This window comes from Suricata suricatta, chromosome 7 (genome assembly GCF_006229205.1).
Source record: "Suricata suricatta isolate VVHF042 chromosome 7, meerkat_22Aug2017_6uvM2_HiC, whole genome shotgun sequence".
Lineage (NCBI taxonomy): Eukaryota > Metazoa > Chordata > Mammalia > Carnivora > Herpestidae > Suricata > Suricata suricatta.
In genome coordinates this window covers 17,978,983-18,003,699 of record NC_043706.1, presented here as the reverse complement: position 1 = coordinate 18,003,699, position 24,717 = coordinate 17,978,983, and the positions used below count along the sequence as shown (strand labels likewise).

At 44.8% G+C, this 24,717-nt stretch overlaps 1 long non-coding RNA gene and 1 pseudogene across 1 annotated transcript; one reads left to right on the top strand and one right to left on the bottom strand.

Annotated features, from left to right (window-relative positions):
- LOC115295182 overlaps nucleotides 1–4,849 on the top strand; it is a 36,174-nt pseudogene extending 31,325 nt beyond the window's left edge.
- Nucleotides 4,850–10,778: 5,929 nt separating this feature from the next.
- LOC115296990 lies at nucleotides 10,779–17,502 on the bottom strand. The gene is made up of 3 exons (XR_003911190.1): nucleotides 17,223–17,502; nucleotides 15,770–16,006; nucleotides 10,779–11,122 (listed from the first exon to the last, which is right to left on the bottom strand). It is a non-coding gene; the product is annotated as an uncharacterized LOC115296990 (long non-coding RNA).
- Between the last annotated feature and the right edge of the window lie 7,215 nt (nucleotides 17,503–24,717).

Below are 24,717 nucleotides of genomic sequence, written 5' to 3'. Positions count from 1 at the left end.
GGCTGGTACAAATTAGGTCAAAGTTACAGCCAGGTCGCAGGGGCCTCGCTTAGCTTCCCATCCAAAGCTCCAGACCCCGGACTCTGGCTGCGCCCTTGACACCCGGGGGCCATTGATCATAAGTTGAAAGCACATCAGCAAAAGAACCAACAACCTTTCTGGGAACAACTGAAAATACATGCCCTGCTGACAAGGCATCAGTAACAGCCAATCCAGTAGCACATTCTTTTAAGGAGGTGACCTCGGGCTTTTCTTGATGGAAACTTACCTTGATAGATGAGGATGCGAAGGGAGGAAGGACCAGGGTGGACCATGGTCCTTGCTTCTCCCCTGAGACGAGGGCCCTGGCTGGGAACTTGGAAATTGTTCAGTGATCAACGCTTGACAAAGATTGACATATTGGAGAAACTGCTATAATGAGGTACGATGAGCCTATTTTCTGTACCAAAATACTGGGACTCATATTTAAAAAAACTGGGATTCTTGCGCTAAGAAGTATTCATGGAAGAAAGCTGGCACTGTCTCAGATCATCAAGAATTTAGAATTCTCAAGGATGACGTGTAGAATAATCAAGCATGTATTTATTCTGTCATTCATTTGCTCCCTCTAGGTCAAAGTCACTAAAAGGTAAACGGGGCACCTGGGTGGCTCAGTCATTTGAGAGTCCAACTTTGGCTCAGGTCATGATCTTGCAGTTCGTGAGTTTAAGCCCCACATTGGGCTCTGTGCTGACAGCTCAGAGGGTGGAGCCTGCTTCAGATTCTGGGTCTCCTTCTCTCTCTGCCCCTGCCCTGCTCATGCTCTGTCTCTCTCTCTGTCTTTCTCAAAAGATGAATAAACATTAAAATAATAATAATAATAATAAAAGAAAAAGAAAACACAAGGAAAAATAAAATTAAAATAGAGTCCCCTCCACCTCTGGATACTGCTGGTGAATGCGCTGAGGAAGGTGAAGAGAGAGAGAGATAAAATCAATAAATACCCAAAGCGAAGGGTTCCATAAGAGTTAGCTCCAAAGATCAAACTAGGCGAAGATCAATGGATATTGAAATATTCAGGGAAGAGATAGAATTGAGGGTATCTTTAAAATGAGCACAGTTTGAGGGCGCCTGGGTGGCTCAGTCGGTTATGCATCCAACTTTGGCTCAGGTCATGATCTCAGGGTTCGTGGGTTCGAGCCCCATAGTGCCCTCTGTGCTGGTGGTGCAGAGCCTGCTTGGGATTCTCTCTCTTCCCCTAGCTCTCTCTTTCCCCACATATGCTCTCTCTCTCTCTCTCAAAGTAAATAAACTTAAAATAAAAGATATTAAAAGGAGCACAGTTTGCACAAGCAAAGAAAAAGGGAAAGGCACACCAAGTAGAGAGCACTGTGGGGCCCTCACTTTGGCATGCTCCATTTATAACAGCACCCATGTTAAACAGTGGTTAAACATGCTATAGCCAGAGAAATCAGAGGGGAGATATTTCCCCATTGTCAGCACAAGCTAAACAGCCCAGTCGCCCTCTGCCCAGGTGGGGAAATTGGGTCCGTTGTCTCCCTGTGTTTCCCAAGGTTCTGAGTAGTTCATCCATCAAGGTCCTGAACTCCTCCAACAGGTCTTGGGGCATGTGATTCATGTCATTTCTGATTCACCCAGGGATGAGGTCTCTCATTTCCCATCTCTCCTATGGTATTTAGCCCCATAACAACATATTTGAAAAGCTTTCTTCTTTAGAGTCTAGAAGAGAGTGATACATCCCACCTGTGAAGTTTCAAGTGCAAAATAAATGTCTGTGTTGATTGCCGTGACCTGTCATTTCAGGCAGGAGGCTGCTTGAAGGCTTATCGTTAAGGGGTTTCGTGTTTTATTTTACCCTTCTGCATGTTAAAGACTTTATATCTTTTACAACATAAAGGCACAATGCCAGAAATATATTTTAGCAGCTTGTAGCCACACTAAGAGAATCTGGTCCATTCTACTGGTTTCTTGATCCAATCTTTCTAGAGATTCTTAGGGCAAGGCTGCTGACCCTACAAGATAACGATTTATTGGAAGATCCCAAAACCTTCTTATCTGATGGTTTTCAGTTGTCATGTACTAGAAAGCAACATTTGTGATCAAAAGTACTCTTTATAAGGAAAACAGTGAGAAGAACCAGTTTTGTGGTATAAAGCAAAGAAATTCAACTTCAAGAATTGAAAGAATAAGGCAACAAATTTTCATGGGAAAGTCGGGTGGTAATATTTGAAGAGTCCAGGAAATCAGACGAAATTCTGGAAAATCACATCAAAATAAAGCATGGGGTTTTACAAAAGAAAAGACGATACTCTGCAAATTTAGATCACTGAATCTGACATTTTTCATTGCCAAAATTCTAGAAAAGTAAACACAGGGGTGAGGGGAAACCTTGTGAACACAAGGAAAAGAAGATAAGATCATAGCAAATCAGTAAGGGTTCACTAAGAACACCCCAGAGAGTTCATTTCCTTTTCATGTAAGATTACCAGCCTAAAGAATATTTTCAACAGCAATACCTCAAGCTTTTTAAAGTCTTGATAAAATCTCTTTTAGCCTTGTGGTGTTGATAGAGAAACATAAGCTGGATGATAATATGGTTCTAGGTGAATCAAACTCAGTCAAACAGCTTTATGTGAGAATCCTTGCTTCCTGTGGGGGTGGGAGTGGGGATCGTCCTTGGATGTGCATGGGGCAAGAGGGTGCTGCCTTGCCTTAATTTCTTCCAGGCTCAGAATTATTTTCCAAGAGAAGGATTCTTGGTTCAGCTCCTATCCAGGTTGTCTCTGCTACACCATTCATAGAGGCTCTCCCCCCATGAGAAAAACTTGACAGAAAAAGGTCTCCATTACAGGAGCACCTGGCTGGCTCAGTCAATAGTGCACATGACTCTTGACCTCAGGATACTAGAGGTTGAGCTCCATGTTGGGCGTAGAGTTTATTGTAAAACAATAAACGAAGGGATGCCTGGGTGGCTCAGTCAGTTAAGCATCTAACTCTTGATCTCAGCTCAGACCTTGATCTCAGGGTTATGATACAAGCCCCACATTGGGCTCTGCATGGTGCATGAAGCCTACTTAAGATAAATAAATAAACAAACAAATAAATAAATAAATAAATAAACAAACATTAAAATAAAAAGTAAAAACTTAAAACATAAATGAAATAAAAAGAATTTTTTAAAAAGCCTCCATTACTTTAAGTCTTAGGACCTAAGCTGTTGATAACTATGACCCTGTAATGGGACAGAAGCATATTACACTTGTGACATGAAATGTCAATTAATATAAAAGTATGTTTGTTTTGACAATATACAGTAAAACCTTGATTTGTGAGCATAACAATTTCCAGAAACATGTTTGTAATCCAAAGCACTCGCATATCAAAGCAGATTTTCCCATAAGAAATAATGGAACTCAGATGATTCATTCCACAACCCAAAAATACTCATATAAAAATGATTACAGGGCACCTAGGTGGCTCAGTCAGTTAAGCAGCTGACTTCAGCTCAGGTCATGATCTCACAGTTCGTGGGTTCAAGCCCCGTGTCAGGCTCTGTGCTGACAGCTCGAAGCCTGGAGCCTGCTTCTGATTCTGTGTCTTCCTCTCTCTCTGCCCCTCCCCTGCTCATGCTCTGTCTCTGTCTCTCAAAAATAAATAGACTTTAAAATAAATAAACATTAAAAACGTTTTAAATTATTACAATACTGTAATATGACCAAAATAATAAAGGAAATACAAAATATAAAGAAAAATAAGTTAACCTGTATTTACCTTTGAAAACCTTCATGGCTGGTGTGAGGGGGACAAGAGAGAGGAGGCTCTCACTATCACTGCTATCTATTGTCTCAACAGAATCTTTTTCTGCATGGAGACCATTATACATGCTCACACGGATGTTGACTACAGTACAGTATTAACAAACTCTTATCATACGCTGTACTTAATGTCACTGGCAATAAGGTAGCAGAGGAAAGGGTCTATATCTGCAAGCTTCCTGACCTAGAATGAAGCAAAGCATTCTAAGCTAACCCTTGTATGGAAAAGCAAAGGACAGTCCATAGGTGCTTTGTGTGATAAAAAGTACGTTAGTAGGCTGTCTTGGAAGAATTTGGCTGTTGATCCTTATGTGGGTTAACCAACAGGTCATGAGTGTTGGGCGCGTGGATCCACGCAGAAGGAGCTGATCTAGAAGGCTACCCTGATCTTTGTTGATAAGGAAAATGGAGAACCAGGCTCCCAAGGATGGGCAGAAGCTGCGGTCCAAGCCTCCAGTCAAAGCTTTAGATGGGAAATCTCAGGTTTCAACACCATGTGTAGGAAAAATGTTTGATGCTCAAGGAGCCTTACCTAAAGTTACCAGAAAGGCTTTGGGAACTGTCAACAAAGCCACATAAAATTCAGTAAAGACAAATGGGCCTCTCAAACAGAAGCAGCCAAACTTCTCGGCCAAAAAGGTAGCTGAGAAGACTGTCAAAGCAAAAAGCACTCTTCCAGCCTTGGATGACACCTATCCTGAAATAGAAAAATTCTTTCCCTTCAATCTTTTAGATTTTGAGAGCTTTGACTTGCCTGAAGAGCACCAGACTGCATACCTCCCCTTGACAGGAGTGCCTCTCATGATCCTTGATGAGGAGAAGGAACTTGAAAAGTTGTTGCACCCAGGGTGCCCTTCACCTCTGAAGATGCCCTCTCAACCATGGGAGTCTAATCTGTTGCAGTTTCCAAGTGTTCTGTCCACCCTGGATGTTGAATTGCCACCTGTTTGCTATGACTTAGATATTTAAAGTTCTTAACACTTAATAGTTTGTATGTTTTGTATTAATAAAGCAATTCTTTAATAGACTCTTCCTAAAAAAAAAAAAAGTACATTAGTACCAGTTGTAGGCACTTTTCAACGTTCTGAAAAATCACTCATCTCTTTCAAACATGGCAGCCTGAGATCAAGCATCCAAGCATGGAGGACAATCACCCACAATTCTGAAGCAAGAGAGAGAAAGAGAAAGAGAGAGGGGGAGGGAGAGAAGAACCATCGGCTCAGTTGTGATCACATGACATTCAGCATCACGTACAACTCGTATTGCAAGGCATTGCTTGTTTATCAAGTTAAAATTTATTAGAAATGTTTGCTCGTCTTGTGGAACACTCGCAGAACAAGTTACTCACAATCTAAAGTTTTATTGTATTATATTTTTCAAAAATGCCAGTAGCTTTTCCCTCATCTAGATAGTTATCATTCTTTTTGTAATGTTTATTTATTTTTGATAGAGAGAGAAAGCATGAGTGGGGGAGGATAGAGAGAAAGGGAGAGAGAGAACCCCAAGCAGTGTCTGTGCTGTGCTGACAACAGAGAGCCCATTGCAGAACTTGAACCTGTGAACCGTGAGAGCATGACCTGAGCTGAAGTCCGTTGCTTAACCGACTGGGCCACCCAGGTGCCACTAGATAGCTATCATTCTTAAGGAGCCCGGCATAGATGAACTACTCAATGAACAGATGCTGAATGTACAGACAAATAATGTTGCCTCTACTATCATAGTTCTTTCCCTGAATAGATTTTTCCAAATATCTGAATTAAGAAAACTCTTGGGGCACCTGGGTGGCTCGGTTGATTAAGTGTCTGATTTGGCTTAGATCATGGTCTCACAGTTTGTGAGTTCAAGCCCCATCTGGGGCTCTGTGCCAACAATGTGGGACCTGCTTGGGATACTCTCTGTCTCTCTGTCTGCCCTTCCCCTGCTTGTGCTAGCACTCTCTCTCTCAAAATAAATAACTAAACTTAAAAATAAAAGAGAGAGAACTCTAAAAGAGTACAAGGATTTCTGAGGGGTTGAACTCCACTTACATTTATCTTTAACAGAAATTGTGCACTGAAACCCTAAAAGACGCTTTGAAATCTCTACAGGGACACAGTGTGAATTTGCTACCCCCCCTTCCCAGTTACTTTGCTGGTGATGTTAAAAGACAACATTTTTATGAACTTATGAAGTGCTATATTATCAATTCTAGGCACTAAGGAAGGGTAATCTGAATCTGAACAAAGAATAGATATGACAATAGTCCCTGCAATTGGCTAAGCAGTCAGAGGATGGTGGGTACAAATGGACTGCAGGAGATGGCCCAATGTGGGACATCAGGGATCAAGCATCACAGACCCAACATAATGTAGATGTCAAGACTGCAAAACGACCAAGGGTCATCACAGAAAGTAATTGTTACTAATTTGCATATAAGTTCTTACGTGTTTTATAAGTTAATTGAAGTCAAAATAAGCACAAATTCCCCTCAGCCTGTGTATTTTCATTATATGCATCCTCAGTCCCCCCTAGCCTCTCTTGAGGCTAAGCTATTGAGAAAAAAAATTTTAATTTAAATTAAAAAAAAAAAACAAAAAAACACCCTTCCTCTGGCCTAAGCCAGCGGCTTTCAGTTTTTACCCCACAGCATTGCTAACTGTCTGCATCTCCTCATCTTCTCCTTGACATTAAAGCATAGGACAGAGTATCAACCCTCAAACCAAAGATCTCCTTGACTTCTCATAACAGTTGTCATTTTACAGACAATGAATCTGAAGCACAGAGAGGTTCTAGGCCAAGAGTACTCTAGAGAGTAAGTAAACCAAGTCACCAGCTGGGAATACGAATGCAAACCCAAGCATCTGATTCCAAAGTCAATGTTTTTAATTGACCCCCATTCTCTATTGTCCCCTTCCTCCTCAAATCAGCAAATTGGATGCCCACCACAGCTGAATGGCAGAGGTCTAGAAGCCCGGCTCCCTTGAAGCATTCCTCCCAACCATGAAGACTCCCAAGAGACAAGAGAGACAAAGGCCAACCCCTCCACGCTCACTCTAATTCACTGCCTCCAATGCCAAATATCTATTTGAGGCCTGGAAGATTGAATCTCAGGGTCCCCCGATTGCCCTGAATCTGTAACTTCTGGTACGAGGAGCAGAGTTCTAGACATTCCAGCCTTAACTGACATAACCTTTCCTACAACTTATGCTCCCATAAGCGCAGATACTAGACAGTGAGCCCAATTTTTTTCTTAAGTGGGCTTCATGCCCAATGTGGAGGCCAATGCAGGGCTTGAACTCCCAACCCTGAGATCAAGATCCGAGCCGAGATCAAAAGCCAGATGTTTACCTGACTGAGACATACAGGTGCCCCAAGAGTCGGCCCAATTCTGATGCCAGAGATGGATGGTGACCTTAACTAAGTCCACACTTTCTTCTCCTTTACCCTGTCACAGTAACTGTATTCGTCAGTCTCTAAGCTGTGGAACTTTTGTTCGGAAAAGGATTGGAGAATACTTTTTATAAGAAAAAAAAAAGGCAAGGTGAAGAACAATGGAGTAAAAGACTCCTACTAAAGGGGAGATAAAAATCTACAATATGTATATGTATAAAATAACCAACCACACGAGTGAGCATGGTGGAGAGTCCGAGGCAAGACAGGAGAACAGACTGATGAGGGATGGACCCACAGGGAGATTCTTTTCACTGTATAAGTTTTTGTGTATTTTTTAAACCCATGTGAATGTACCATCTATTCAAAAATCAAACACATTGATTTTTAAATTAAAATCAAATATTACCATCAGAAGTGTTAACATTATTTGCCTCTGGACAGAAAAACCAAAGAGATAGGGGGAATGATAGTATGTTAGTTTCCTAGCGCTGCTGTAACAAAGAATCAGAAACTGGATAACTTAAAACAATAGACATTTATTCTCTTACAGTTCTGGAGGCTTCGAGTCCAAAACCAAGGTGTCAGCAGGGCCTTGCTTCCTCTAAAACTCTGGGTAGATCCTTTCTTGCCCCTTCCTAACTTCTAGAGGTGGCTGACAATCCTGAGCGCTCCTTGGTTTGCGGTGGCACTGCTCTAACTCTGCCTCTGTTGCCACATGACCTTTCTCCCTCTGTGACTCTGGCCAAATTTCCCTGCTGTAAGGACACCAATCCTGTTGCATTAAGGACACACCCAACTCCAGTATGACCTCAACTTAACTAATCACATCTTCAATGACCCTATTTCCAAGTAAGGTTACATGCTGAGGTTAGGATTTCCACATACCTTTGGGTGCAAGGGGACACTCTAGAACCCATAACAGATAGGATGGGGAGAAATTTTGATAGTGTTTCTTTCCACACTTATTTTTTCCTGCTAAGTACAAAGGAGAAATGCACAACATGGGAAAATATAAAAGACCACCATCACAAACCAAGCAGTGCCCTGCTGGAAAAGAGGGCTCTCCACACTGGCTGAGTTCTGAAATCACACTGTCTGTGAACTTTGCTGGCACTTATGTTTGCAGGGGGTGGGCAGTGTTAGGGTCCCCCCCCCCAAACATACTGAAGGAAAAGCAAAGACTAGAGGCTAAGGAAGTGTATGCATGTTTACACAAACTGTCCGAAGCCTTGGTCTTTTCATGAGCTTGGTGCAGTCAAAATGGAACTCAACTGGTCCAGAGTCACTTTAATATAAGTGGCCCAAAGTAGCCTTCATTTTTGGTTTGTTTCTCTCCTGTAAATACAGGAAGAGGCAAATATGTATCACCCAAGATCCTCCTTCCCCAGCATTTATTAATTACCCAATAAAGTGGAATAGTTTTATCATTAATTCAGATGACACCCATCCACCCAGAAAAGCCAAAGGAAATTACACCAGAAGCCCATGGGCCATGCAGTGGCTGATATTTCAACAGTGATATCCTGGAGGAGTTCGTTTGTCAAAATGAAAAAGGAGTTAAATTGTTTGCTGGCAACAATTCAGAGTTGCGGGGAGTTCAGGGCAACGAGATGAGAATTCTCTGCTCACCGCGAACCCAACATGGAAACCTAGCACAGTCTTCACTTACAAAGGAAGTCAACACAGGGGAGGTGGCGTTCTTTAAAAAAGACCCTCTTTTACACTGAAAACTTGGAGCCAATTTTCACATGAAAAAAGAGTTCCACTTGGTCATTGCTTTTCAGGAACACGTCTCTCAAAGCGTAGCCATCTCCAAATCACATTTCATTATGACCCTTTGTTTAACACTTTTCCCACCCAAAGATCTAAACCTCCATAATATGTATCTTATTAACCTAACACTCTGTTGTTGCTTTTGTTACGAAGGCACCCAAGGCTCATTGCCAATCACTATAGAGAACAGGGACCTAAATAAATCATAGGCCTTGCCCTTGATACACTTGCCATCTGGTGAAAAACTAAACAAGCTAACCAAACACAAAGCAGAATGTGAGCATTCCTTGTGTTTTATTAAACAGGGCCTTGTTGTACCTGAAACACACCCAGCATTACATTTATTGACTTTATTATAAAGATATAGGATGTTCAGTAAGTAGTGATGGTAATCATAGGTTCACAGCAAGGGTTTAAAAAGAATTAAAACAAGGTCAAATACAGTTACAAGCATTATGCTCTAAGAAGTCGGGAGAAGAGACCATTGCTTCTGATTAGGGTAAGATGAATTTGTAACTTGGGATTTAAATGATAAGATTTCTTTTCCCCCCTGAGTGGGAGGAATGGCATTCCAGGCTGAGCAAAGGCCAGGAGGAGTCTAGTAAGTCCCTGGCAAATTCCGGGCAAGGCAAAAGTTTGGGGCGCCAAAGACTCGGGGTGTTTGGAAGCATGTCACCAACAGAGGTGTGGAAAAGCAGTTTGGGGTTGGGTCAAAGAGGACCTTACCTGCCGGGCTAAGAGTCTTAGAAGTTAGGGAAACTGTCACAGTTTTGTTGGAGAGGAGATTGATTTAATGAGACCGACGTTCAGGAATATAACTCTAGGCCCCATAAAATGCTCAGCATCCATGCAATGTGGCAGATGAACGAGAGAGGAGAGTAATTGGGTTTGAGGATCTCAGAGGGGAAGTGTAGGTGCTGGTTCATTGCAGCTTGATTATAAAGCCACAATTCAGTTTCAAAACTCTCCGCAGTTTCACAGCACCCACTATTCTATAGAATTCCTATAAAGTATCTATTAGTATGCCCATTTTACAGATGAAGAAATGAAAGCCCATCCGTATTAACTGGTTTGCCCACAGCTAAAAACCATCACTTCCTCTGCTTCTGAATCCACTCCTCTTTCCACTAAACCACCGCCAACTCCAAATACGTCCATCTTTAGCTGACAGGGAGCCTCACCGGCTCAAACATACCTAGCGTTGTGGATAAAAAGATGGAAATGTCTGGGCTTTTAGAAAACAGTTTCCTTTAAACAAAAATGCCTTTTTGGTCATCCTTGTGTGTGAACACACACACACACACACACACACCCAAAAAAACCTTCACACCAAGATTTAAAGTGAAGCAAATGTTAGCAGTCAACTTTTAAACTTTGGAAAACGGTGTCATGAAAGGAAAACAGCCACAATAACAAGGCTACAATAAAACGGTCAATACTAATATGGTGTGAAAGAGAAGAATTGTGCGTTACATTCCCCAGGAATGTGGGTCGCCCTTCTCATGACTCCCCTTCAGCCTTGTCTGAGGCATTAACAAATGGCTTTTGTGTCCCTGTCTGTGTGACTACGGTATGTGACTGGGCAAGTGGCTACTTCACACAAGAAGGGCTTATATGTAAAGGTTTATATCTACAGTAGCCCCTTCTGACCCAGAGGGATTGAAATGCTTTTCAAGGAGCACTGTGTGGTCCCCTCCCCCTCCCCACCGGCCCTGGTTTGGGAAGCCACCAACTCCAACTGTCTTTTGTTGGCAATGAATCCTAAGCAAGGTTTTCTGCTCACACCCCCTAATGTATTCAAGGCTTACCCAAGACATCTTTGTGGGTGGTAGGACTTTTTATTTTTTAAAGTTTGGTGGAAGGGGGAGCAGGAAGTTCTGTTATTCTTTTTCAACGAAGTTATTTCAGGTAACGCAACTTCGGTGACCATTTTCATTCTTCGCTCCCCCTGAGGCGATTTTCCTTCTCCTTCACTCCAGTTGCTCAGTGATTATCACTGTTGCTTTCTTGGTTGGGAGAATCCAACACGTAGTGCCTTTTCCACTTGTCTTATGTTCTCCTGCTTAAATGACTCTGTATAGTTAAAAAGTCCTTTCAAAGCTGTCTCCAAAAATCTCAGATATTGGGCTCAGCAATTTCTTAAGTTACGCTTTGGGCAAGATCTAGAAGTGGTAATTACAGTTAGTCCAAAGGATAAAAACTGCAAAGGAAAAGAATAAAATACTAACAACCTTGCAACAAGATTTTATGACTTTCTCTGTGTATTGAAATTTGATATCTTAACCTCCGCATGAGTGGAAGGAAGCATATTTGTAAATTCAACCATTATCTGTAATTAATAATATGAAATATCATCAAACCTCTCCTTTCTACAGGTGTCAACATTTGATCCAGGAGCTTGGTTTTGCAGCAGGGAAGCTGGGTCAAAAGTTGGTTTTGCATGCTTCTCCGGAGGTAACTGATGTCTGAGGAAACTAGAGGAGTATTTAGAATTCACTGCCCTATTCTATGAGACAGGAGGAGGTGGGTCGCTCTGTATCAGGCAATGAATCAGGAAAATTTTAATCAGTACAGTAAGGATAAATTTTTGGACAAATCAGCCAAATCGATTGTGGCTTTTAAACTAACTTAGAAGACACTGCGTGCCTGGGTGGCTCAGTCGGTTAAGTGTCCAACTTCAGCTCGGGTCATGATTTCATGGTTCGTGGGTTCAAGCCCCACGCTGGGCTCAGTGCTGATAGCTCAGAGCCTGGAGCCTTCTTCGGATCCTGCCTCCCTCTCTCTGCCCCTCCCCCACTTGTGCTCTGTGTCTCTCTCTCAAAAATAAATAGACATTAAACTAACTGGAAGACAGCCATAAAAACCAACTTGGTAGTCTTTGACAGACAGCCTGAGTTACTGAAACAAATTCATCTATCCAGTCCCCATGATTACAACCTTTATTATTATTATTACTATCACAACCTCTAAGAAAAAAATAAATTTAAAGTCTATCTAACAAGAAAAATTAAATAGACAGAAAATAAGACTTTTTCAAGTAGGGTTGATTGGAGGATCACAAACCACTATACTGTCTAAGACTTTTTGCCCCCAAAGAACCAATTTTTGCCACCTTTAAGAGCAATATCACCCTAAGAGAGAACGCGTGTTTTTACCTAATTCCGTATATCATAAGGATTCACCAGTCCACCCTCACTCTATGTATAAATCCCTGTTAGAACTCACTTCACTGTTTGTAGTTATATTTTCACTCATCTGCCTCCCCACCAGCCTGGAATCTTCTCAGTGGAATTTTTTCCCAGCAAACAGCTCAAAAGTGTTGAATACAGATAAAAAATGAAATATAAAGACTGAATACTACAAACAGGAATGGACCAGCATGTCCTTAATCACTCTGCCTTTTTAGTCCTTGACCCAAGCTTCAAACATTAAAGACATCACCAGTTACTGCCCCAGCCGGGTGACTAAAGTGAAAAAGCACTAAAGATTTTCAAACAGCCACAAGGTCTTGCCCACTTTTTTGGAGGATGACAGGTGTAGGAGGCGGTGACAGAGACCTGATGTTTGTTTGATGTCTTTGTGACCATTTCTCTCCCAGACACAATAAGGTGTGGGAAGTAGTAATTATGTTGTCTCCAAAGCAGCATTGCAAATTTACTCACAAAAATGAAAACTTAACCTTTCTCACTGTGCACTTGGTCTAGCTACTAAGCGTGATGGCTGACCGCAGGGCCAATGGCCTGGGCAAAGCGGAACAGTGCACCCTGCAATTAGGAGGGAGGAGATTCCTAAGGATACTATGCTGGGTGGCCAGGGGCCCTCAGACCCCCATACCCACCAGACCCTGAGATGCCCCAGGATGTAGGAAGACTTGTCAGGAAGCCAAATCACTGCCAGTGGTGTTTCTACCACTCAACCAGCACCGTGTGTCTGACTCGTTTCCTACCAGCTCCATCGCCACACACAATTTGCTCAACCAAAGTTCAATCAATTTCACTAACTGCTGTTGCAGAGTAGGTTACAGGAGGTACTAGCTATTATGGATAAGAAACAGCATGTAATAATAACAACACCAACTACACCAGAAACAAAAGTACCAACGCACCTGCCTGGCTAAGTCAGTAGAGCAAGAGACTCTTGATCTTTCAGTTGTACGTTTCATCCCCATGTTCAGTGTAGAGATTACTTTAAAAATAAGATCTTTAGGGCACCTGGGTGGCTCAGTTGGTTAAGCCTCTGACTTCGGCTCAGGTCAGATCTCACATTCTTGGGTTCGAGCTCCGCGTCGGGCTCTGTGCTGACAGCTAGCGCAGAGCCTGGAGCCTGCTTCAGATTCTGTGTCTCCTTCTCTCTCTGCCCCTCCCCCTCTCATGCTCTGTCTCTCTCTGTATCAAAAATAAATAAAACATGAAAAAAAAGTTAAAAAAATAAGATCTTTAAAATTCATTAAATTAAATTAAAATGATAACAAAGTACCATGTATTCATGCAGCATTTTAACATTTACAGAGAGTTTTCATAAATGGATCAAATTTTATCTTCACTCTGTACACAAGATAGACTAGACTGACATTCACCGCATTTTATAGAGAAGAAAGCTGAGGGCAAATGGCTGAAAGTGCTGTGGCGATCTCTCCATTCTAGTGTCCTGGATGGATTCCAGACCACGACTGGTGGCCTAAGATAGGTTACTTAGCCTCTTTCATCTTGGTTCCCTCACTTTATTTTATTTCACTTTATTATTTTATTTTATTTACAGTTTGTTTATACTTGAGAAAGAGAGTGCATGCACATGTATGTGGGGAGGGGCAGTGAGGCGGAACAGAGGACCTGAAGCAGGCTCTGCACTGACAGTAGAGAGACTGATGGGGCTCAGATTCACAGACTGGGAGATCATAACCAGAGCTGCAGTCCGACACTTAACCAACTGAGTCACCAGACTTCCTGGTCCCCTCATTTTAAAATTAAGATACCAGAGTGCCTGGGTAGCTCAGCTGGTTGAGGATCTGACTCTTGATTTCAGCTCAGGTGATGACCGCAGGGTCGTGGGATAGATTTCTGAGTCTGGCTCTGTGCTGAGCATGGAGCCTATTTAAGATGGTCTCTCTCTCCCTCTGCCCTTCTCCCGCTTGCACTCTCTCTCTCTCTCTCTCTAAAATAAAAAAAATAGAGGTGCCTGGGTGGCTCAGAGTCAGTTAAGCATCTGACTTCAGATCAAGTCATAATCTCCCAGTTCCTGAGTTCAAGCCCTGTGTCAGGCTCTGTGCTGACAGTTCAGAACCTGGGGTCTGCTTCAGATTCTGCATCTCCCTCTCTCTCTGCCCTTCCCTCATTCATGCTCTGCTTCTCTCTGTCTCAAAAATAAATAAACATTTAAAAATAATAAATTAAATTAAATTAAATAAATAAAGATACCAACAATAGCATCTATCTTAAAGGGCTGTTGAGAGCTTAAAAGAGTTGAAGTCTGTGAGACACTGAGCACAGTGACTGGCAAAAGATACAATCTAAAAAAATGATAGTTATTAGTATTAGTATTCATATTTAGAAGACATGAAATATTAAGCAATGTATGCAAAGCTAAAATGGCTTGATTTCAGCAGCTCTCAAAGGAAACAGGAAAATATTCAAATTGTCCTAGATATTTACAAAAAATAAATCTGTTTTTCTCCTTCAGAAGAAATAAAGCCCTAAGACAAAATGACCCCATTAAAGAAATATAAAACATCTTCCTTCAAAACATATTCTTTAAAATGTGATACACACACAAGTATTAGCCTTAAAAAACAAGGAAATCTTACCATTTGGGACAATATGAGTGAACCTGGAGGACATTATGCTAAGTGACTTATGCCAGACACAGAAAGACAAATATTGCGTGAGTTCACTTACATGCAGAATCGAAAATAGTTGAATTTACAGAAGCAGAGAATACAGTGGTGGTTGCCAGGGGTCGGGGGTAGAGGGAAATGATGAGATGTTAGTTGCAGGGTACAAAGTTTCAGTTACAAAAGATGGATGAACCTAGTGTATAGCATGGTGATCACAGTCAACAATACTTTTTATACACACACACACACACACACACACACACAAAGTGAGGTGATGGGTATGTTTGTTTGAGTGTAGTGGTCATTTCATGATTTGTATGTATATCAAAATACCAAGTTGTATTCTTATTTGTCAAATCTTTTTTTTTTAATTTGAGAGAGAGAGGGGGGGGAGGGGCAGAAGGAGGAAGAGTGGGAGGGTAGAGAGAATTGTAAACAGCTCCACCATCAGCTCAGAGCCAGCAAAGGCTCTATCCCACAACCCTGGGATCATGATCCGAGCCAAAATCAAACGTAGGACACTCAACTAACTAAGCCACCCAGGCGTCTCTTTATTTGTCAATTCTTTATTGACAAAGCTGGAAGAAAACAAAAACCCATGCTTTATATAATGACTTTCATAAGCAGACCTCAAATGCCTTCTCTTCAACTCTATCATTAGTAAAGAGGGATCTGGAAAGTGAAAATTAAAGCACTTCCCAGAAGTTAGCTAGGAAGCCATTTGCCCAGCCTTGAAAAGCAAATCATCAACCAAAACATCCAAATCAAAATGTCAACTTCCTGAGGGAAGGGATTTTTGCCCCAGTACCAAGAACTATCCCTGTATAGAGTGTTATTTTTTTTTAATATTTGTTGGATATTGAAAATATTGAATGCTCAAGCACCTTGGTCCATCTACAGATGCTATCAAGTAGCTCATCCATTGAGTTATTTAACTTTCTGTTACTGGTCCATTTAATTTTCCTCACTCAACACACACCTATTAATCACCTTCTATGTGCCGATTACAGTGCTGGATGCTGAGGATAGAAATACCAGAATAAGATCTCCTGCTCTGAGAGTTTACAGTCCGATGACAGAGAGGAAGGAAGGAGTAATGATGTCTTGCAGGGTGTAGAAGACCATGAACTTGCCGCCTCCTTTCTTCTCCCAGACATTTTTATTGGGCTCCTTTTGTGCGTGAATGTTGAGTATGTTTGAGTCCATAGCAAGCATTCTGTTGCAAAAGAAAAGAAACAGAAGAGCATTTCGTGTTTCTGTTCCCTCTGATCCACCAGCTTTCACACCCCTACATTTTTGGTGGTGGTGCTGCAGCGGATTACATGGTAGCCGTTCCTGTCCGGTGAAACACCAGGGTCCAACCCAGATCGGATGCAGTGGTGCAAGGCCGGACTAGGGCTCCAACCACATTAGCCATAGGCCGCATTGTTGCTGCCGCTGCTGTTATTTTAATTATGATTGTACGTTAACTACCACCTTCCTTCCTCTGCCTTCCTTCAGCTGCAATGATGTATGTTACTTTTTGGTAACTGGATTTCATTAACATTTATGAACTCTCATAAAGTAGTAGAAAAAGCAATTTGTGTGGAAGAATTTTCCACCTCATTAAACAGTGTTCTTTTGGGGGTCAAGCTGATATTTTTTTTTGTTGGATTTTTTTATAGGTCTTTTGTCCTTCCCTGAGCCCTGGGGGATGAAAGGAGAGCCGTCCACAGTCCGAGGGGCTCAGGAGCCCTACAGAGGGCGCTAGACCGAAGGCGGGTTTCCCGCTTGCTTCTGCCTGGCGTTACCCACCGGCTTCTCAGACCCCACCAGTCCCAGGTACCCGCTCTGGGTCCCTACGCCCTCTCCCACCTGGACCACGTCGGACTCCTTTCCGGCCTGCGGAAGATGTCGCCTGGCTAAGGGCGGGGTGGGGTGGGGGATTGCAGGGGGTGGTCCCCCCCCCCCGCCTGAATGCAACTCATCCCTGGGGCCTAAAAGGGTGCTCCTGGGCTTTGTCCCCGGCTGACTGTGCAAGGCATTCCCACGCCTGGCGAGGACTGTCCCCATCTCGGCTCTCGCCCGATGACACCACTCTCGGCGAAGGCGCACTGGCGCCCCCTCACCCCCAAGCCCCCCTGCCTTTGAGGCATGCTTCCAGCCCCGGAAGAAAGGCCCCGGGGAAGTGGGAGGAGAGACTGGAGTCGAGTCTCTTCAAAGCCCTTCCCCATGTTTCAAGCTCAGTTGCATCATCTAGCCACAGTCTCCTGGCCCAAAAAGACTGTTTCTTTTCACACCCGTAATGCAAGCGGAGCCGGCCTCGGTGGGCAGCGGACGGCCAGGAGTCGGGCAGATCTCGGTCAGGCTGCGGGCGACGCCTGCACTCGCCAGCCACCTGCACCCCTCCCCCAATTCCGCATCCACCCTCGGGCCTGGGCCCCGGGACCCACCAGAGGACGTGCTGGAGTCACTGAAGAGGGCATGAAAGCGCGATGAAAGGAAAGAAGAACCTCCCCAACCGCTGATCCAAGGGAACTGGGGAATGTGGCAGCGATTGCTGATGTGCTTTGGTGAGGGACGCTCTGTGTCCCAAGCTGGGCTCAACAGCCTGCCTCTCTGGGCGCCGGGGAAGAAGTGAAAAGGGCATGGTGGCCCTAACACTTGGGGGTAAAGCGGAAACCCGAAGACATCGCGGCCTGAGGGCGCCATAAAGTAACCAAGGAGCCAGGTGACAGGTGCTGGGGGAAACTAACACGTAAGAATCGCCTTTCTCTCTTCTAAAATGTAACAATGTAAAACAGTAGTTCAACTCAACAATCTGTGTATCCACCTAGATTTAAAAAACAAAACTCAGCTCTCCAAGGAACCACTTATTTGGTGTTTGTGACATGGTTTTCTGCCAGACAGCTCCCAGACCAGATCTTATGACCTCTAAGACCTTTCAGCAGGTGATTGGGGCAGGGGCTGGCGCGCGTCTGCTGTTCAGCCTCGGAACAGATTCTCCGCATCAGCCGGTGTGGATGCGGTCTCGGGGCTTTTCCGATTTGCTGAGTCAGCCTCCGGCGCCGCGGGCTTTGCTGTTTCAAACCCAGGCGACTGTGCTTCGCTGACTGGTGTGTCGACTTGGTAGTGTAATTATTGTTTTGTTTTCTAATATGTAATTACTCTTTGTCGTCGCTATTATGAATCCGCGGAGCCTGACTTCAACAGCAAGATGGATTCAAGTTTGGGATGAGGACTCCATGCGTGGGAAATACTGAGTGCCCTCCCCCACACGCAGAGGGCCCTGAGCCCCACGCATCTCTCCGCCGCCCCCACCAGCCCAGCAAGAAAAGGGCGAGCCTGGGGTTCCCTGGCTGACTAGAGGCCTTTAACCCTGAGCCCCACCACCCTCTGAGAACAAGGATCGCTGAAGCTCTTTTTTCTCATCTGCATATTTATAAAGAAGGAAGAAGAGGGAGGGAGAAAAGGAAGATTCAGAAACCGACGAGCTAGAGAGTTGAGGACGGGGTAAAAAAAAAAAAAAGTGAGAGAGAGAGAGAGACACAGAGACAGAAAGAGATTGATTTGGGGAGTTAAGAGACAACAAAGGAGGAAAAGCACAGAGAAAGAGGGAGACAAGAGAGAAGGAGAGAAGCTTGCTTATTTTCAAATGTTCCCTTCCTAGATTTAAAATGAGATACTGGAAAGTTCCCACCGTTTCCCACTTGTTTTACCACACCCAGCATTATTAAACACTCCACCACCACCCAGCCACCCACCCCACCGAGCACACACACCAAGCGGATGCCGGGTCCCAACACTAGCTCCCCTAACCGTGCCTCAGGCTCTGAGCCAGGCCTGCCCAGTGCGGTCCTTCCCACACCCGACGGGGCGACTTTCTGGAGGCCCTGAAAGTGCCAGAACAAAGGACTGACGCCGCGAGCGCCTCCAAGACCGAAGGAGCACAGTGGGCCCCGCCCTCGGAGTCGGACAGCCGGGTTGAGTTGGGTCTAAAAGGCCCACAGCACTTGGCGGGCCGAAGTTCACGGCTGGGCTGGGCACCGCGAGACCGCCCAGCTGCGGCGCCGCCCGGGCCCTGCCCGCCGCCCTCTGCGGCCTGCGGGGCTCCAAGAGCCGAGCGGTCAGCTTTGCAGACCCTTTCGCAGGCCGGGGACGTGAGGTCCCCGGCCCAGGGAAGCGATCCATTTTCTCTAACCATTTGCCGGAGAGCTGTCAGGTTAGCGCTACCACCCAGAGAAGAATGTGTTAAAAATTCTTCGCCCGGGAGTCCTTCCCCAGACCCAAATATACCACACTGTGACACTCGCGGCGCCGACCGCGGGTCCCTAACCGCGGCCACCTTCTCCCATTGAAATATGCACATCGCTCTTCAATAATTTAGACACCTGGGAGACTGGACAAGTATAATTTTTTTTCCAAACACCCGGGCATCCGGGTTGCCATCAATCATGCTTTTGTTTTATGTGAGATGGGCTTTGTGTGTTTAGCCGCCCGGCTCCATCCTATTTGCATGCGGCTATTTAATGGGCATTTATTTTAGCTTTGAAGATCTGCTTAAAAATCTATACCCAGAAAAGGGGTGGGGGTGGGGCGCCCCACTCCCACCCCCCACCCCGGCTTGTGGTTCGGCTGAATTTGCCTCTGGGGCCCCTTCCTTTCTGGAGACGGGCCCTGCGGGTCTCGATTACAGATGAATTTTGATTCCGAGGTGGGACACGTAATGGAACGGAAAAGATGTGTTCTTTTTCCCTGTATGTCAGGGTTTCTTTCTAGCAAACAATGCTCCAGTCAGTATTTGTGTATGAGACAAGTAATTGTGCTCCAAATGCTTAAATAAATCATTGATGGGTGAAATTACACATGCTCACTTAAAGTGTAATGTGATTAAGAGATTATGAGATTGAAGCTAATATCTTGTCTCCCAGCTCCTGGCCCCAAATCTTGACACCAGAAATTTATCAACTACAACTGTCCTGAAATTTACAGATACAATAGGTTTCTACTGACAGCGAATCAAAAGCAACCTCTAAAAAATAAAAATGTGTATGCGCGTATCTATATCCTACAGGTCGTGGTTTTATTGCAAAAGGACATAAGACGGGTAGAGCGAAAGACAAGAGATGAGAGCGAGAGGGTGTTTGCTGGTTTTATCTCTCGTTTTTAAAAAGTAAATGGCCGGGGGGGGGGGCGGTTAGGGGAGGGGGGACCGTGGCGGGCGCTACGTCTGCGAGCTGATTACTCCCCATCTGAAAGCGGCTCCATTTCCCGCACGGTGGGTAAGTCCTTTATCGGGGGAAGCCCCGGCCTCGCCCGCAGCCATCCTTCGCCTCGAGGCGCGCGCTGGGCCGGGGCGCGGGAGCCGCTCGGCGACTCCGTAATGACCCGGGTTCGCCGCAGCTGCGCCCTGACCCTTTGTGATGGCGCAGATAGCGCTCGGATGAAATTATGTCCTTCTCCGGGTGTGAAATTACCATGTTTATTAATTGAGCCAGACATTAGCTTTACCTTTTCTTTTTAAGCCGTGAAAATTTGAGATTCAGGGCAAATGATTCTCTGACAGACGCTGCGCTCCGCACCCTACCCCTCCCGGCCCGCGCCTCCCCTCCCCTCCCTCCCCTCCCTCCCCTCCCGGCGCCCCCCTTCCCCCCACGTCCCGGGCAGCTCTGGAGAGCGTGCTGGGTTTCCAAGCCGGAGAGCCCGGGGAGAATAAGCCAGCGGGCCTGAGTGTGAGAGCGCGCGTGTGCGTCAGTGCGCACGCGGGATTTGTCCTCCTCGGGAAGTGTTCTCCAACAATAATAACAACCCCCGACTCGGAGTTACAGCATTTCCCCCAGAATTCTTGATCAGTAAAACCCAAATCGTTTTCAAGACAAAGAAGCATCAATCAGCGACAAAGACAGATTTAACGTATTAAATCTTTATTAAAGTGAAGTCATTCTTATTGAAATGATGTATTGGGTGTTCAGAAAGATTGGATTCTTTTCCTTTTTTTTTTTAACATTGCTTAAGATGGAGTTGGTGGCCGAGAGCAAGCGCTGTGCCTTGCCCTGATTGTTCTGGGCTGGGGTAGGGGTACTGGGGTTCTGCCCAAGGTCGGTGCGGCAGAGAACACTGCCTTGGACTAGGAGATAGGCTGATCCCTTCCCTTCTGCCTCCCCCTCTTTGATTTCCCTCAGAACAAGTACCCCCAGCCCCCTCAAACTTCCTGCGTTTGTCGCCGCATTAGGGAAACTGAGGTACAGCAGGCAGAATGGTGAAGTTCCAGAAGTTAGCGCCTCCAGAGGCCTAGAGAGGAAAGCCCTTGGGGGTTCCTTGGTTTTGGGGAACAAGCCCAAGTTCTCCTGATATAGCCTCAAGAAGGTCCTCGCTCCCCAAGTCTGAAGGGTAAGGGGATCGTGTGTTCCCGGGGGGTCTTCACTTCCTTCCTTCCTCTGGGCCAGGGCTGGAGACGGAGTTGACCTCTTTCCCCTATGAAATAGACTCTCAATTCAACTGGCGCTTCGGACCCGTGTCCTGCCTCCAGCAGGGGAAACCAGGACCAGAGGGAGTTCAGAGAGGGGCCCTCCCCCCCCAGGGACAGCTGCCCCAAATTTTCGGTCTTGCATGTTAAAAGGCTCAAATTCTTAGCTCCCTAGGAGAGGTGGAAGGGTGGGGGGGGGGGGGAGGGATCTAAAACTGTAGGCTTCTTCTCAGCATGGCAGCCACAATTTTAACAAGATGTATTTGTGTCTCCACCTCAGCCACACACACATCCACCCCACTGCAAACGAACTGTTGGAATCAATTTCCTTGGAATACTCCACTTTTTTTTTCTATCATATTTCAGCAATGGTATGAACGCTATAGCCAGTTGATTCAATTTAGTATTTGCATAAGGAGGAGAAGAAGGTGCCTTTGCTGACTCAATGAATAGGTCTCTTGTTTGTTGTATGTGTTGTCGGGTTGGACTTTTAAATACAGGTAGGGGAGGAGGGCAATGGGCGGCCACATCGAGGACGGCCCATGAGTTAGATGCAGAGAAGCCACTGCTGGGATCCTAACAGACTATTGTTCCTTGCTCCTCCACATCTCACTCTTCCATCACGTCCACCCACTGGAATCCTCTACTGTCGACTTTTTGCGAATTGGATCTTTTGTTGTTCTTTCCAGGCGGTCCTGCTTTTAAAGATACATCACTTTGGCAAACTGTTTGAAATAATTCAGTGGCAAGGAGAGATGGCAAGAAGAGAGTTTTATATACTCTGCACAGAGGAAAGGAACAAGCAGATTTTCAGGACAGTCTTCAGAAATAGAGCCAGTTTTAATAGGATTCCAACCAGTGCACTAATTAAATATTTCACAGCCTCCAAAGTTAATGTGTTAACATTGGGATTTTTTTTCCCCACCAAGTCATACAAATTGGCCTCTGTAACACCATCCCCCACCCCAGAGACCCCCTCCGTACCCACCCACACACATACACACTCCCTGCCACAAAAGTCCTACCCACCCGTTTTCTGAATGGCATTACAAAGAATTTTGTTAAAGAAAAGTCAGACTAATTGCTGCCAGAAGACCCGTCTCTTAGAGAAGTCTGGTTTTCATAAGCCAGATTCTGTAAGGGTTGTGGTTAAATCTAAGCCTAGTAGAAGGTTCTTAAGGTTTTCTCAGCAAAAGAGGGAAATACAAAGAAACACTAAGTTCAGCCAAAATGCTCAGTGGGGAGAGAGGGAGAAGGAGATGGGGGGAGGAATTCAAGAGGATTCCCTGAACTTTTGTTTCCTTCTAGATTCCTCTCCTTGGAAGAGCTTTCTTGAACTAATACCCATTGAGAGAGTTTTCTTAAGTAGCTCTAGCATTGCATGGTCACAGACCAGTGACTTGATTCTCTTGATGTGGCTGGGAGTTACTCTAGAGAGGAGAGAGCAAGAGACTTTCCAGCCCCAAGGTTCTCTAAGCCTTCCCCTCCCCCCCCAACTCCACACTTGCACTCAGGAGCAAAAGGCTCCTTCAGGAACATCCAGGTAGATTCCCACTTCTAAGCCACGTTGCTGGAGGGGCAGTGCCAGTGCTGGGACAGACATCCATGCCTGCGCTCTCTCTGGCTTCCCAGCAGAGGTTTCTCAACCTTGTCACAGAGTTAGATGGCCGTGCAGGTGGAGGTTGGAGAGAGCCAAGTCTTTTTTGACTGTTTGAAGAAGAAAACCCCCACTAAAACTGGTCTCATTGAATTTTAGATCTCCTCAGCCAAACTTTCCTCTATTCTGTTGTTCCTGAAGCTTTCATAGGCACAGCCCCAGGGATGGTTAGAAGCCTCCAGGAATTTATCAGAATAGGTTTCCCCATGGCCACCTCGTTTCAAGCAACCGGGGAAGAGGGAGTCACCACCTATGTCTCATGATGCAAGAGGTGAAACCCACTCAATTTCCAGCCTCCAAATGGCATGGAGATTCTCAAGACCCTTTTGGCTTGGAGAAATATCCTCAATAGGACTCATCGCTCCCATGTTCCCTGATATTCCAGAAAACAGTTCCCTCCTGGGAGCCCATTACCCCATTATCTCCGATCCTACCATTCAACTGTTGAGAGTGTGTGTGAGAGTAGAATATGCAACAATGATGCTTATTGAGCACCATTAGAGGGTCCTCCCAGTCCGTGGCGTCCTGGTCTGTAGAATTTAACTTCTTTCTCCTCCCCAAGATTCCTTCTGAATTCCCTTCCCATCTCCCAATGCTACTGTGGGACAAGAGGGTTGGAGAAGGTCTTGACATTACTGTCTTCCTTTGTTGTATAACTACAAAAAGATCAATATAAGCAAATGAATAAGAACTGAAAAATGCCTTATTGTCTCTTTCCACCACCACCTCCCACAATGCTCACGGTTTAGGCTTTGAAGGATTTTAATCATACGTTAGTGTTTGACATAACTATACAAAGTAATTTCTTATTCTTAAGATATAAAGCTACTTAGCTAAGAGATGTATCCTATTTTGATCTTCCCAGGATGAGTAAGGGTAGCCTTCTCCCCCAGATCCTATCACTTCCCATCCCAACAGGCTGAACATTTTAGGGGACTGAAGGCAGGAATGTTTCCAATCGCCTATTACGCCTATTACAACTGTGGTCATGGAGGTCTGACGAAGTAAACACCTGGACCTTCACATCCACAGCAAATCGTGGGTAATCCACTTGGGTAATCCAGGAGGCCTCAAGGATTTCATTTGACTCCAAATATGGGTCAAGGGTAGTGGGGCCGGCATTGATGTGTCCACATGAGTGGGGAGAACACATCCCTGTCGAGCACCTCATAGTCTTCCTTCGCCCGGGCTTTTGCAGAGTAAAGGGAATGAATAGAAAGCCCCATGGTGTTTTATGGCAAAGAGCCCACTGTCTTCTAAGACCATAAAACACGTGGAAAGTCCCTTTACATGCCTTTCTCCTTGACCATCATGAAATAAACTGTTCCAAAAGGAAAATACCTAAGTCCCTGAAATCGGTCTCAGTGTAGGGTGATTTGAGATTTGAAGAAACTGTTCAATTACTCTGACGTTCTCATTTTATAAACAAGCAGCGAAGCTGTGTTCTTATTATAGAACTACAGTGTCTTCTGTTTGTGTATATTTGCATAATAATTGCTACACAAAATCAAACCTCAAGCTTCATCTTTTGCATTTGGCTCCATTTTTTCCCCCTACAACATCAAAACTACTTTGTATCTCTGCTTCTAAGGTCTTCTGCAGAGTTCATCTTTTCACTCTGTCATTCCCTCTTTCTGTGTCTCCTAATCAATGAAAGCTTTTTCTCCTGAAGGTAGAAATCAGTCAAACTATTAAATCCGGAGTGTGTAGGACTTTCCATCATAAAGCAGAGATCTTCAGATTCAACTTAAGTTGTGCCTGTCGCCAGCAACAGAAGAGATATGGGATGTGCACAAAGGAATCAGCACCGGGGATCTTTTTTGTC